This window comes from Pan paniscus, chromosome 6 (genome assembly GCF_029289425.2).
Source record: "Pan paniscus chromosome 6, NHGRI_mPanPan1-v2.0_pri, whole genome shotgun sequence".
NCBI lineage: Eukaryota > Metazoa > Chordata > Mammalia > Primates > Hominidae > Pan > Pan paniscus.
The window spans coordinates 59,480,682-59,494,319 of record NC_073255.2 but is presented as its reverse complement, the minus strand read 5'-3'; the positions used below and the strand labels follow the sequence as shown (position 1 = coordinate 59,494,319).

At 40.9% G+C, this 13,638-nt stretch overlaps 1 pseudogene; it reads right to left on the bottom strand.

Moving 5' to 3' along the window:
- Nucleotides 1-1,706: 1,706 nt before the first annotated feature.
- On the bottom strand, nt 1,707-3,458 carry LOC100973753 (large ribosomal subunit protein eL31-like; annotated as a pseudogene).
- Nucleotides 3,459-13,638: the final 10,180 nt, after the last annotated feature.

Sequence of the window (13,638 nt, the reverse complement as noted above, 5' to 3'; positions counted from 1 at the left end):
GCCTCAGTCCAGGTGCTCAGTAGCCACATGCAACTAGTGGCTACCATATTGGTCACTGCAGGAACAGAACGTTTCCATCATTGTCAAAGTTCTGATGGATAGGGCTGTTCCAGACCACTACTTCTCGAGCTATCTGTGGTGAAGAACCTGTTATTTTTCTCCTTTCAACTTTATTTTCAACACATTCCATATGGACATTTTTGTGATATGTAATAAAAAATAAACTACTGAGGGAGAGATGTGAACAGTGGTAGCTAAGCTGACAGGACAAGATGGCAGCCCCAGAGCTGTGGCTCCACTGTGGCTGCCCTGACAACCTCCTGAGCTGGCTCCCTCACCGCAGCCTCCCGGCCTGGATCCAGAGATGGTGTCTCCCAGTAACAGACTTTGTAAAAACAAGTGGTTCAATTCCTTATTTGTCTTGAAAGTGATTCAAGACAAGACATCCCCTCTAGAATCTCCTAGGGACCTTTCACTGTGTGAGGCATTGGGGAGATGCCTCTCTCCCTCCTTCAATCGTCCTGTGGGGTGAACATCCCATATGGCCCTTGGGAACTGGTCCCTTTAAGTCATTACTGAAGCATCATCTGTTCTTGTCCTCCTGTGTCTCCCAGTTTGCTGGATATTCCACTTCTTGCAGCATAAGTGTGTGGGAATAATTTTATAACCTCAGTCAGTTGCCATTCTGGAAAAATGCTTGCAAAGCTGTCTCCGGTTCCATAGTTTCTGACACACTGTGCAGCTCTAAATTTCCTGGGGTTTTATGCCTTCCTAGTACCGTTCCCTGGGAAAACTGGGTAAAGATAACTTCCACTGTCAGGTCTCCCAAATATGTCTTGAAATTTTCTGTCCCTTAGGGGCCCTGCTCCAAATCAGGCCACAGGATCCTTTTGTTATGAACTAGTCCTCTATGTCTGGACATGGTTTGCATGTCTTCTGAACAAAGGACATTGAGATCATCAATGGATGATCCAGGATGTTTGCATAGCAGATAGTCTTGGCAGTAGAAAGACAACGACTCCCTCTGCAGAGATTTGGAAACATCTCTCCTTGGAAAAATCCCAGTGTAATAAAAATAATGTCTCTTCTAGAGAGAAAGAGGACCAAGTTTGCTAGCAGCCCCTACAGAAGACCAGGATCTCCTGCCCCTGGAGTTCTTGGCTTTGACACAGATTCCCTGTGGTCATAGCATTCTCCTGGGCCACGTCATACCCACAGGACTCAAGGAGAAAGGGGACCCAATGCAAGCATGAGGCTCATGCCGCCTATGCTTTGGGGACAACAAAGGGTCTAAATCCACGTGTAGAAGTGTGGCCAGCTGACCCAATGGGTGTGGTAGCTGCTGCCACGTAGGAGCTCCTTGACTGTTTGGTGGTCTTTCTGGCCCTGCCGACCTGTGCACTTTCCCTTTCTCTCTCACTTCTATTTCATGATGAGTTTATCCATGATGGTCTATTAGCCTTTGATTCATTTAGCAAAAATTGTTGAGAACCACTGTGTGTCCGGCAGAGCCCCAGATGTGGGGATACATAGTGAGCAGCATATTTATTATTCCTTCTTTCACAGAACTACATTCTAGGTTGAATGGTGTGGGGGTGGAGTGTTGTGGAGATGGCAGTAAACCAGCAAGTACTAATAAAATATCAGTACAAGTGCTATGCAGAGGATTCAACCCCCATGGAGAAATGAGGACAGTACTATTTGGCTATTTAGTCTGATGGCCATGCAAGGTCATTGGGCAGGTGACATCAGGTTGAGATTTCAATGAAATAAGAAGGAATCAGCTGTGCAAGGAGGTGCGAAAGAAGTTCAGGAAGACAAGATATCTAGAGAAAATGCCCTGAAGGAGAATCAAGCTTGGCAAGCCCCATAGAGGATGGAGTTCAAGGTGGAGGGGTAAGAGGAGGTGCATTGCAGATCATAAAGGGCACAAAGAGCCAGGACGGGAGTTCAGCCTCCTTTCTGTGTGTGACAAGAGATCATGGAAAAGTTGGAAGCAGGAAAGAAGTGATTTGATTTAGGTTTTTAAAGGATTATTCCGGACTTGCACAATGGACGTTATAAGGGAGACTTGGGATGACAGCAAGGATGCGCTTTTAAAGTAGAGTTGACAGGATGTACTGATAGGTATGTGATAAGTTTAAGAAAGGGGAAAAAAAGCATCTGCTAGAGTTTTGCCCGGAAGCACTGGGAGGAGTAGCTGGGATGCTGTGGCCTGGCAGACAAGGCCCTGTGCCATCTGCAGCTGACCGTTCTCCAGCCTCCTGCACACCGTCGATCTTCTGGACTATGAAACACTAGCCCCAGCGTGCTGGATTTCTGCTCCTCCAACTGCGTCCTCTGACTCAGCATGGTTGCACATTGGAAGCCTCTGCCTGGAGCCAAATCCTCATCCATGGTCTCTAGTCTAGGTTCCCTCTTCTCACCCAGTCTTCGATCACGGCACAGTCTGTCTAACTCATAGCAGCTGTCACCTTCTGTAATGGTTTGTTAGCTCATTTACTTCTTCTTCATCTCAGTCCCCAGCCAGAAGGGGAGGAGTCTTCTGTCTTTTGTTCACTGAAGCGTGCTCAGCATCTGACTACCGCAGACACATGCTAGGTTCACAATGACTGCATTTTGAATGACAAGTTGCAGTATTATCATGAAGGCTTACATTTTGAACAAAGTCAATATTATGTTTTGTGTGTGTGTGTGTGTGATAGGGTCACACTGTGCTGCTCAGGTTGGAGTGCAGAGATGTGATCATATCTCACTGTAACCTTGAGTTCTTGGTCTAAAGTAATCCTCCTGCCTCAGCCTCCCGAGCACTAGGACTACAGATGTGCACCACCACACCCAGCTAATGTTTTTAAATTTTTTGTAGAGGCAGGGTTCCACTATGTTGCCCAGGCTAGTCTTGAATTCCTGGCCTCAAGTGATTCTCCTGCCTTGGCCCCCCAGTGTGATGGGATTACAGGCATGAGCCACCTCACCTGGCCAAATTTTTATTATTATGATGGATACAGTCATGGATACTTCCTTTTTTTTTTTTTTTTTTGCAATTTTATAACTTTATTTGATGTATTTGACGATCAGCGATTAGTTCTCATCCACATTGACTGTCTATAGATTTTTGAAAGTGGTAAAAGATATATAAGTAACCAAAGTATAGAGCTTATTTGGTGAATCTTCATCCGCATTACGTTTTCTGGGCAACCGCACACGGATTCGATATGGGACATTCTTTATTCTTTTGGCCCAGACAGCTTTGTTGAGCCTGGTATCAATGCGCACATCTGGAGTTCCCATCTCCTTCATGGCAAATTTCAGAATCTCTTTGAGTGCCCGAGGACCTCGCTTCTTGAAGCCCACTCCATGCATGCACTTGTATATGTTGATGGTGTATTCTCGGGTCACCACCTCGCTGATGGCAGAACGGCCTTTATCTTCTCGCCATCCTTCTTTGCGGGAGCCATTCTGCCTGGTCCAAGTTGGAAAGGAAGAGTGCGAGGGATTGTGATACTTCTTTTTACATTTTTAGAGTTTTAAAAATTTTAGACTCAGGACTTTGGCCAAACTAATCACAATAATCAGTCTTATATGATATTTGTCTCTATAACTTCATTAGTGTATTCATTCTGACATTTAATAATCGATAATGCCATTTCTAATCACCATATTCATCATGATTTAGGCAGACAAATGGTAATTTAAAGCCAACATTTAGCAGTATTGTTTTTTAGTTATTCTCAAGCCTGATATAATTATATAGTTGAAGTAGAAATTGAGTTTGTGGTGATAGCAGAAATATTGTCATTGGAGCCAGCTATTTCCAATAAAATTTATGTAAGCATCAAAGGCTATATTATTGTCCTTTACTTCTTATAATTCATTGTGTAGTACTTATACTTACTCTTCTTCTTTTTTTTTTTTTTCTTTTTTTTGAGACAGAGTCTTGCTCTGTTGCCCAGGCTGGGGTGCAATGGTGTGATCTCGGCTCACTGCAACCTCTGCCTCCCAGGTTCAAGCGATTCTCCTGCCTCAGCCTCCCGAGTAGCTGGCATTACAGGCGCCTGCCACCATGCTCAGCTAATTTTTGTATTTTTCGAAGAGACGGGGTTTCACCATGTTGGCCAGGCTGGTCTCAAACTCCTGACCTCAGCTGATTCACCCACCTTGGTCTCCCAAAGTGCTGAGATTACAGGCATGAGCCACCGTACCCGGCTAATACTTACTTCCAAATGTTGAAAATGCATGCTAGTTCAACTAAAAATCAACCTAGCTGTCTATATTACTTAGGAGCTTCATGAAGTCCTTAAGGGCTAGAGCTAAAGATGGTGAAAACAACAAAGTCCCAATAGTCTATTTAAAATAGGGAATCACACTGTATCTGTGGCTATAAATAAGGGTCACCTCGTAAGAATTAGTTCAACGTGGATGAGAAACTGGCTTTTCTCCAGGGATGAATGAATGCAGCATTTAAGAGTGCAGAGAGGTTTCACTCTCTGTGGCAGGTACGAGTTCCAGGTCAGCTGTTTGAGAGGGACTTACCCATTTCCCACTAAAATACCTGCCAAGTTTAGACCCTTGTGGATTTTCAATTCCCTTAAAGATCAAACTGGACAAGTAAGCGGTGGGTGTGTCCTGATCTGTTGGATATTATTGCAATAGCAACTTGATGGGAACCCAATGTTCTCAATCATGCAGATAGTGAATGAAACACAGCATATAGCCTGGTATGCGGAGTGTTGATGGCGTGACACAGCGTACAGAGGAAGATGGAAATGCACCAGCATGTGAAGTTTAGTTGGAGTGTGGTGCTAAAGCAGGCACTGTTGGAGTTTCAGCTTCTAACTTCATGCATTTTTTTTTTTTTTTGACACAGAATCCCACCCTGTCGCCCAGGATGGAGTGCAGTGGTGCCATCTCAGCTCACTGCAACCTCCTCCTCCCAGGTTCAAGCGATTCTCCTGCCTCAGCCTCCTGAGTAGCTGGGATTACAGGCATCCACCACCACACCTGGCTAATTTTTGTATTTTTAGTAGAGATGGGGTTTCACCATGTTGGTCAGGCTGGTTTTGAGCTGCCAGCCTCAGGTGATCTGCCTGCCTCAGCCTCCCACAGTGCTGGGATTACAGGTGTGAGCCATCGTGCCCAGCATTTTAGTAATATTTTATTGTATTGTCAACTCTATCAGTAATAACAATATGAAATAAGTTTAAAAATAAATTAATGAAAGGATAGTTTAGGTTTCTAAAAATCCAATTTTTGTATATGCATTTAGGCACTTTTTTAAAAAGCAAGGTAACAGAAATTTGAACTTTACATTTGTTGTCTTGATTTTCTTTTAGTATCAATTTTCTGTTTAATTGTTAGGGTTTCATGTTCAAGATATTTGTATCTTGTCTTGATAATGTGACATTTTGAAATAAAGCCACAGATAGATGCTGACAGAAAAAGTCCAGAAATGAATTATTCCTACTGGCATCATGTGAGAAAAGAAAATGTTTTAAAATGGTAACATCTGTGAAAGCTTAGAACAATCTTCTTGTCTCAAAATGCATTTTAAAAAATTACACCCATGCAGTTGGAAATGGATATTTTATTATTTAATAATGTCCTATTTTAGCTGACGTGCAGAGAGGACACATTATCATGTACATTTTCTTCAATATTAAAGGCATTAAAGTAGTAGAATCATAGATTTGAGAGACACTTTAGGAATCAGCTTGTCAAATGCCCTTATTCTACAGAACAGGGAATGGAGGCCCAGGGGAGGGACACTGTGAGGTGGTTGGTGTCACAGCTCAGGGAACTGGCAGGCAGACCAGGGCCCAGGCTCGCCCCATCAGTCTACCTCTCTGTAGGAAATTCAACCTCAGATGCTTTCCACTTTGAAGAAATCACAGGAAAAGTGCACCCATCAGAGTGGAGAATTATTTGCTGGCATGTCCACATTCTAGACACTCGGTTGAAGGCCTCTGTCCACTCTTTCCAGCCCTACTTCCTATATTCATGGTCCACCTACAAGCACACATGCACCTGCACCCTAACTGCAGAAATGTAAATGCAGGTAAGAACCCTAGGAGAAAACGTGTCCACAATTGTCTAATTATATTGAAGTGACAGCAGAATTAATCAGACATATTTTTAGGTTAATAGTTATTTTGCTTCATGCTAATTAACAAATAACAACTTGGAAACATAAGTTATGGACATCTAGGAATAAGATTAATTTTTGTGTTTTTAGAATGTTTTGAAAGCACCACTGAGAATTCTTAGTAAAACAAGAGCCAAATTAAAACAGAAGTTATTTTATTTTATTTTATTTTATTTTATTTTATTTATTTTATTTTTTGAGGCACAGTTTCACTCTTGTTGCCCAGGCTGGAGTGCAATGGCGTGATCTTGGCTCACCGCAACTTCCTCCTCCCGGAAGGAGGAAGGAATTCTCCTGCTTCGGCCTCCCGAGTAGCTGGGATTACAGGCATGCACCAACACACCCGGCTAATTTTGTATGTTTAGTAGAGACAGGGTTTCTCCATGTTTATCAGGCTGGTGTCAAACTCCCGACCTCAGATGACCACCGGCTTTGGCCTCCCAAAGTGCTGGGATTACAGGGATGAGCCACCGCACCTGGCCAAAACAGAAGTTATTTAAGAGATGGTTTTAAGAGACTCTGCCTACTCTGAACAGCAAATTCTTGACTTTTAACAGATAAGGACAGAGCTAGAAAATCCAGGTAGTTATTTTTAATAGTATTTTATTATTACATATATACTTTGCATATGTTACATATAATTATTATTGCATTATTAGATATCTTATGTAATTTTATTTTATATTTTATATAGTTATCATAACTACTTATCTTGGAACTTGGTGAAAATGGTATTTATGGAAAACATTTGCACCACCTGGAATATGAGCCGTATCATTACTATGTTTGGCTGGATACAATAAAATCTGAAAAACAGATAGTAGCTCTTACTATCTTTCTCCAGTGCCTTTGCAGTCAGCAGGTGTGGTGAGCCCGCTTGCTGATGGAGCTTGAGTCTCCTGGGAAGCCCTCAGTATTCTGTCATCTGGCTTCAGCTGGAATGTTGGCCTTTGGCCTCATATCCCTTATTCTAACCTGGAGTACAGAGAGTGGAGGCTTTGCTTGTTACCCTTGAGGAGGCTTCTCTGACCAGCTGCGCTCAGGTGCTCCCCTACCAGCAGGACTGGCTTTCCTTTGTTGGGATCTTCAGTTCTGGAAGCTTCCTTCTCTTTGTGTTTCCTGTCCTGAGGGAAGAATGTTCAACATCTTTTGCTGAAAAGAGTGTTTTAATATATGAAATCTGAGGCCGGGCGTGGTGTCTCACGTCTGTAATCCTCCCAGCACTTTGGGAGGCTGAGGCGAGTGGATCATCTGAGGTCAGGAGCTCAAGACCAGCCTGGCTAACATGGTGAAACCCGTTTCTACTAAAAATACAAAAAAAAAAAAAAAAAAAATTAGCGGGCTTGGTGGTGCATGCCTGTAATCCCAGCTACTCGGGAGGCTGAGGCAGGAGAATCGCATGAACCCTGGAGGCAAGGTTGCAGTGAGCCGAGATTGCGCCACTGCACTCAGGCTTGGGCAACAAGAGTGAAACTCCATCTCAAAAAAAAAGAAAAAAAAATATATATATGAAATCTGAATCTAAAAATGAATGCTCCCTTTCCTCAAAACTGGGGCAGCACCACAGCTCATACAAAAGCATAATATGACGCTTAGGTCAAAGGAGCTAAAGACCTTGCTACTCACAGAGTTGTGCTTAAACCAACATTGTTGCATTGCCTGGGAGCTTCTTAAAATGTAGGATCTTAAGGCCGGGTGCAGTGGCTCATGCCTGTCATCCCAGCACTTTGGGAGGCCAAGGCAGGAGGATCGCTTGATGCCTAGAGTTAGAAATTAGTGGCCGGGCGCGGTGGCTCACGCCTGTAATCCCAGCACTTTGGGAGGCCAAGGCAGGTGGATCACGAGGTCAGGAGATCGAGACTATCCTGGCTAACACAGTGAAACCCCGTCTCTACTAAAAATACAAAAAAAATTAGCTGGACGTGGTGGTGGGCACCTGTAGTCCTAGCTACTCGGGAGGCTGAGGCAGGAGAATGGCATGAACCCGGGAGGCGGAGCTTGCAGTGAGCCGAGTTTGCGCCACTGCACTCCAGAACCTGGGCGACAGAGTGAGACTCCGTCTCAAAAAAAAAAAAAAAAAAAAAGAAATTAGTATGGGTAACATAGTGAGATCCCATCTCTACAAGAAATAATTTTAAAAATTAGCCAGGTGTGGGGATGCGTGCCTTTGGTGTAGTCCAAGCTACTTGGGAGGCTGAAAGCAGGAGGATCGCTTGAGCCTGGGAGTTTGAGGCCACAGTAAGCTTTGATCGTGCCACTGCACTCTTGCCTGGATGACAGAGCAAGACACCATCTCTAAAAAAATAAACAAATAAAAAGAAAAAGAAAAGAAATGCAGAATCTCAGAATCCACCCCAGACTTCTAGAATTATAATTGTGAACAAGATCCACAAGTAATGCATGTGCACTTTAAAGACAGACGGAGAGAGGTAACTTCTTACTTCTGTTTAATCACTTCAAGCCTTATCACCTGTATCATGGGGTATGAACTGTGAAGATAAAGTATATTTGCATTAAAATTTATTACATTACCAAAAAAGTTAATCTGAAACATGCATAAGACTGTACAAAGTAATTATTTTGCAGTAAATAGACACACATAATAAAAAATTGAAATAAGTATTAATTGCATAGTCATATTACTTATTTCTCTCCCTACTTGGTTTATATCCTGAGAACTTCAAGCAGCTTCAAAATGGCTATGATATCAGGTCTTATTTAATCATTCCTAGAAAACTCTTACCCATACCAACTATAAAAATAAATCTTTAAGGAAATAAATTGTGAGATTTTTTTTTCTTGTTCATGACCAAATTGTATTTGGCCTTGTACTTAGTAGATAATAAACACTCTTTGGTTTTGTTGACAAAAGTTCTAGTCCTCACTCTCCAATAACTGGAAATTTTTATTCCAATACTCCTTGGCTTTCTGTAGGATTTTGATCATACCTGGTTCCTATTGCTGTTTGGTCCAGGCATTCATCAGAAGATTGCTTTGATTTTCCTTAGTCTTGATTAGAGTTGCAGGTATCATTTACGTACTGAAAGTGATTAAACATATTGCAGAACAGTGAAAATGAGAAAAGTGTGAGATGATTCACATAGTAGAGAAGATGAAATGTAGAGCAGCAGTTTGCAGTCAGGGATAATTTTGCGCCCCTAGGGCATAAATGGCAATGTCTGGAGATGCTTTTTGGTTGTTATGGCTGTGTTGGGGGTGCTCCTTGCATCTTGTGGCTGGAGGTCAGGGATGCTGCTAAACATCCTACAATGCATGGGATGGCCCCTACACAAACGCCATCTGGCCCTAAAGGTCATAGTGCTGAAGCTGAGAAACCTTGCTAAAGAAAGGAAAAGCCCAATTCTGTTAGTGATCAGATAAGGGCAAAGAATTCAGTAGAAAAGCTTCTGGCATCAAACCTCTTGTGTCCCCAGGAGCAGAAAGAGGAGAAAGGAAAGAAATAGATCACAGACAGCAACCAAACCAGGCTTCATGTTATGGTTTCCACATCTTCTCACTCCAGCCCTGCCTCCAAAATACCTAAAGCACAGCTGGTCCTGGGCATATGACATCTGAAGCAATGGAAGCCTAGTCTCAATCTATTTCTTCTTCTGCAAGTTCCAATGACATGAGAAATTGTTCTAATTCCCTTAATTTCATGATGGATATGTTGACCTAAAAGGAAGAGGCTGAGGCACAAAAAATAATTCAAAGAGTTTACTTGAGCCAAAGTGAGGACAGCTGCCTGGAAGACTCAGACTCAAGATGCCTTGAACATGAGCTCTGTCAGCCTCAGCTGCAAGCGGGTTTTTAAAGGCAAATGGGGACAAGGAGTGGGCTGACACAGAGTTGTTTGGCAGGAATTCTCATAGGCTTACAGAGATGACATTGATTAGTGATTGGCTCTCTGTTGTTTGAACTACAGGGTACGTGTTATAGTATCCAGTGTGTGGCATCTGATGGCTATTTGGTCAGTTAGTCTAGAGCCCACATAGCATGTGGCTTCAAGAGGTAATGATTCAGCTCCAGAGGAGTAATGCGACTGCTGTTTGAGTCCAGTACCTCGCTGGGAAAGGGGCTCACATTTTTCAGATAGAAGTTTCTTTCTTTTTTTTTTTTCCACAGATGCGTGGCTTCACAATTGCAACACCCAAAGATGTTAATGGATTTAAGTCTAGGGATTGAGGATGACTCCAGGTTCTTCCTCCATCTGTTTCAGGTACCACAGAAGTTGAAGAGGAAAGCAAGGGTGTCGTAAGAAGAGTTGGACTATTTCAGAACAGCAAGCTCTGCTGCTCTAGTAATTTGTGGTACTTACTGTTTATTTTCATGTCAGCAGATGAAGAGAAGTCATGCACAAACAAAATTAAAGAAAACAAATCAACACCTCCCCATTATATTTCTTTAATGCCATTACACGTCAGCCACATCGTTTTAAAAAGCAATTTAAAGAGTTTCTGTAAAGTGATAAAAACCATTATAATCATCTCTGTTAAAATGGTAACCTCTTTTTATCTGCTAATTAAAGAGATAAAGCCACAGAAGGAATGCAGTCCCCACCTTGTTGTTTTTTGTTTTGTTTTGTTTTGTTTTTTGATTTATGGTTATTTTGGTGTGAAGCAGGAGGCTGACATATTTAATAGTCTAGGGAGATCCTTGATGGTGGGTGGGGGCATTAATAACTGTAAAATTATGGACTTTATTTTCTTAATAATGATTACATAATGCTTCCAGCAATATGCAGGGAGATAGATCAATAACGATATAAAAAGAAAGAAGAAACAGGTCTTATGTAAACTGCAGAATTTGTTGCATCAGTTTACAAAATTGAATGAAGCTTGAGAAAAATTAAGTTGATAATTTTAAAGGGAAGACATGAGGGGCTTGTGGGAAGGGAGATTGCTTTAATGGGAAATATTATGTTTGAAAGGATCTGGTATGGCACTACTTGCATGAAAACCAGAAACATCCTTGGACACTATTGGCAAAAATGGTCATCTTAATGAGCTTTTCCATATATTTTCTCCCAATTTATTATTCCAATCCCGGTTTCAACTGGGAGAAACCAACATATGTAAATATTAATCATTCTGAGCAACCAACTCCTGATGCAAAAAACCTGGCAACTATTAATAGAACATCTAGATAATGAGCCACTTTTTATGAAATCTATGAGCAGACTGATTAATACGTTCTGCATGTTTATTGAGAGATGAAAGGAAAGGAGAGAATAATCGCTTGATGGAAGTGATTACTTCAGTTTCATTAGATTATTGTTTTTTCCCTTGTGAAGTTAATATCCAGAAAAACTAAATGAAAATGCATGATATTCTTAGATAAAAAAAAAATTTGGATTGTTTTAAATGTTTTCTTTTTATTTTGAGACATTTTCCAGAGGTGTCTCTATTTTGTAAAGAGCCAATTCTTGGACTTACTGACCTATTTTGGTGTTTGGGTCTGCTGTCTTTTCATTTTTTATGCTTTAACATTTATTATTTACTTCTTCCCTGTCACCTCAGGACTTTTTGTTTTTGTGAATTCTTGTGTTGAATAGGTTATTTTGTTACTTTTAATAATGTTTACTTAAAATTATGTATTCACTTTGAATGTCCGAGAGTTTGATTATCTGTCTTAGTTTCTCCTTCTTGCATATTAGTAGATTGTTTTTAATTTTACTTTTTACATAGGGAAATTTCATAATACAAGTGGAGAGAATCATGAATCCAAACCCTATGTTACCCTCACCTAGTTGCAATTGTCAATGTTTTGCCAATCTTCTTTCGTGTATCCCAATTATTTTTCTTTTCAGGATACTCTAGCTTCATAATTACTTTTATTGGCTCCTCGACCCAATGTTATTTGGTAATTTATTAAATTTTCTCTTATTCAAGCTGTTTTTATTTTCACTGAGATGTTTAATGTTTTAATGTGGGCAATGCACATTTCCATTTTTTTGATTCCTGCCTATTTATTGTTTTCTCGTGTTGGCTAGGTTTTCTAACTGGTGATTGCTAGTTCATAAGAGTGGTACTATTCATTTTCTTCTCTTGGTATAATATTTTATAGTTTTAAAAATATTTCATGTGTTTCATGAAATTTATTAAAATAGAGAAAATGTAAAAGAAGAAAATTCTCTTAATTTCAGGTATAGTAATCATTAGCATTTCATGATATATCATTTCAGGCCATTTTCCTTTATCTATTTGAAATCATACTTTGCATACACCATTGTGTTCAGGTTTTTTTCTTTTAACTAATATTGTATCATGATCATGTTATCTCACTGGGATTGTACCTGTTTGGGTAATTGAGAAATTCCAAACTTCAGGTCTCTTAGGCATTGTCACGCCTTCCTTACACAAATTCTTCCATTCTTCTATCTGTAAACAAAAAATAAAATTCAACGCCCCCTCTCACCCAACCCTAACCAACTGAATGGATTCCTCCCTTAGGCCAAGGGCATCCCAAAGTAACCCTGAAAAACTAGCGCAGACCATGATGGAAAGGGAGGTGAGACAGGCCTCATTACACTCCCCTTTCTTTGGAATCCAGGCACAACTGACCAGCATTCACGTTAAAACAGAGATCTTAAGACTAACAAAACAGACTCTTTGTAGCAATGAGATACCAAAGTCCAACCTGACTCTACTATAGCATCACATGACAGATAGCAGGTCCTGAAAGAAATCAAAGTATTTTACCCCAAAATAGATTTCTTTGACATATTTTGAAATGGTTCTGCAAAGCTGTCTCTTGTGGGGAAAATCTACATTCTATAGAGAAGCCTCTTCCCTTTCCGGGTCTTTTCCTGATCCAGGAAAGACTAAGAGTCTAGCACCTTCTTAAGTCTGGTAAGGGACATTTACTATGATTCTCTCTGAAGCCTGCTACCTGAAGGCTTCATCTACATGATAAGAATCTTGGTCTCTAAAACTCCTTATCTTAATCCAGACACACTTTCATATTGATTCCAGGTCTTTGGATAATAACTTAACTCTTTCAACCAATTGCCAATCAGAAAATCTTTGAATGCACCTATGACATGGGAGCTCCCCTGTTTCAAGTTGTCCCACCTTTCTGGAGTGAATCAATGTATACCTTCTTGTATTGATAGATGTCTTATGTCTCCGTAAAACTGATAAAACCAAGCTATAGCCCAACCACTTTGGACACATGTTCTCAGGACTTCTTGAGACTAAGCCTCAGGCCTTGGTCACTCATGTTTGGCTGAGAATAAACCTCTTTATATAATTTAGAGAGTTTGACACTGTAAATTAGGGCACATCCCTTACCCCCGAGCATCTGTCTGTTGTCTCCATGACCTTGTTCTCTCAGCCTCTCCTTGAATTGCTGTGGTTTCTGCTTCTTTTTTCTTTAAAGGCCCCCAAATTCTTTCTCACCCTTTAAATGCTAGTATTTCATCTCTGTTCTATTGTTCCAAGTATATGCAATTTCTCTGATTCATCTCATCCTCACAGAGCTCTCATCCTTTTTGG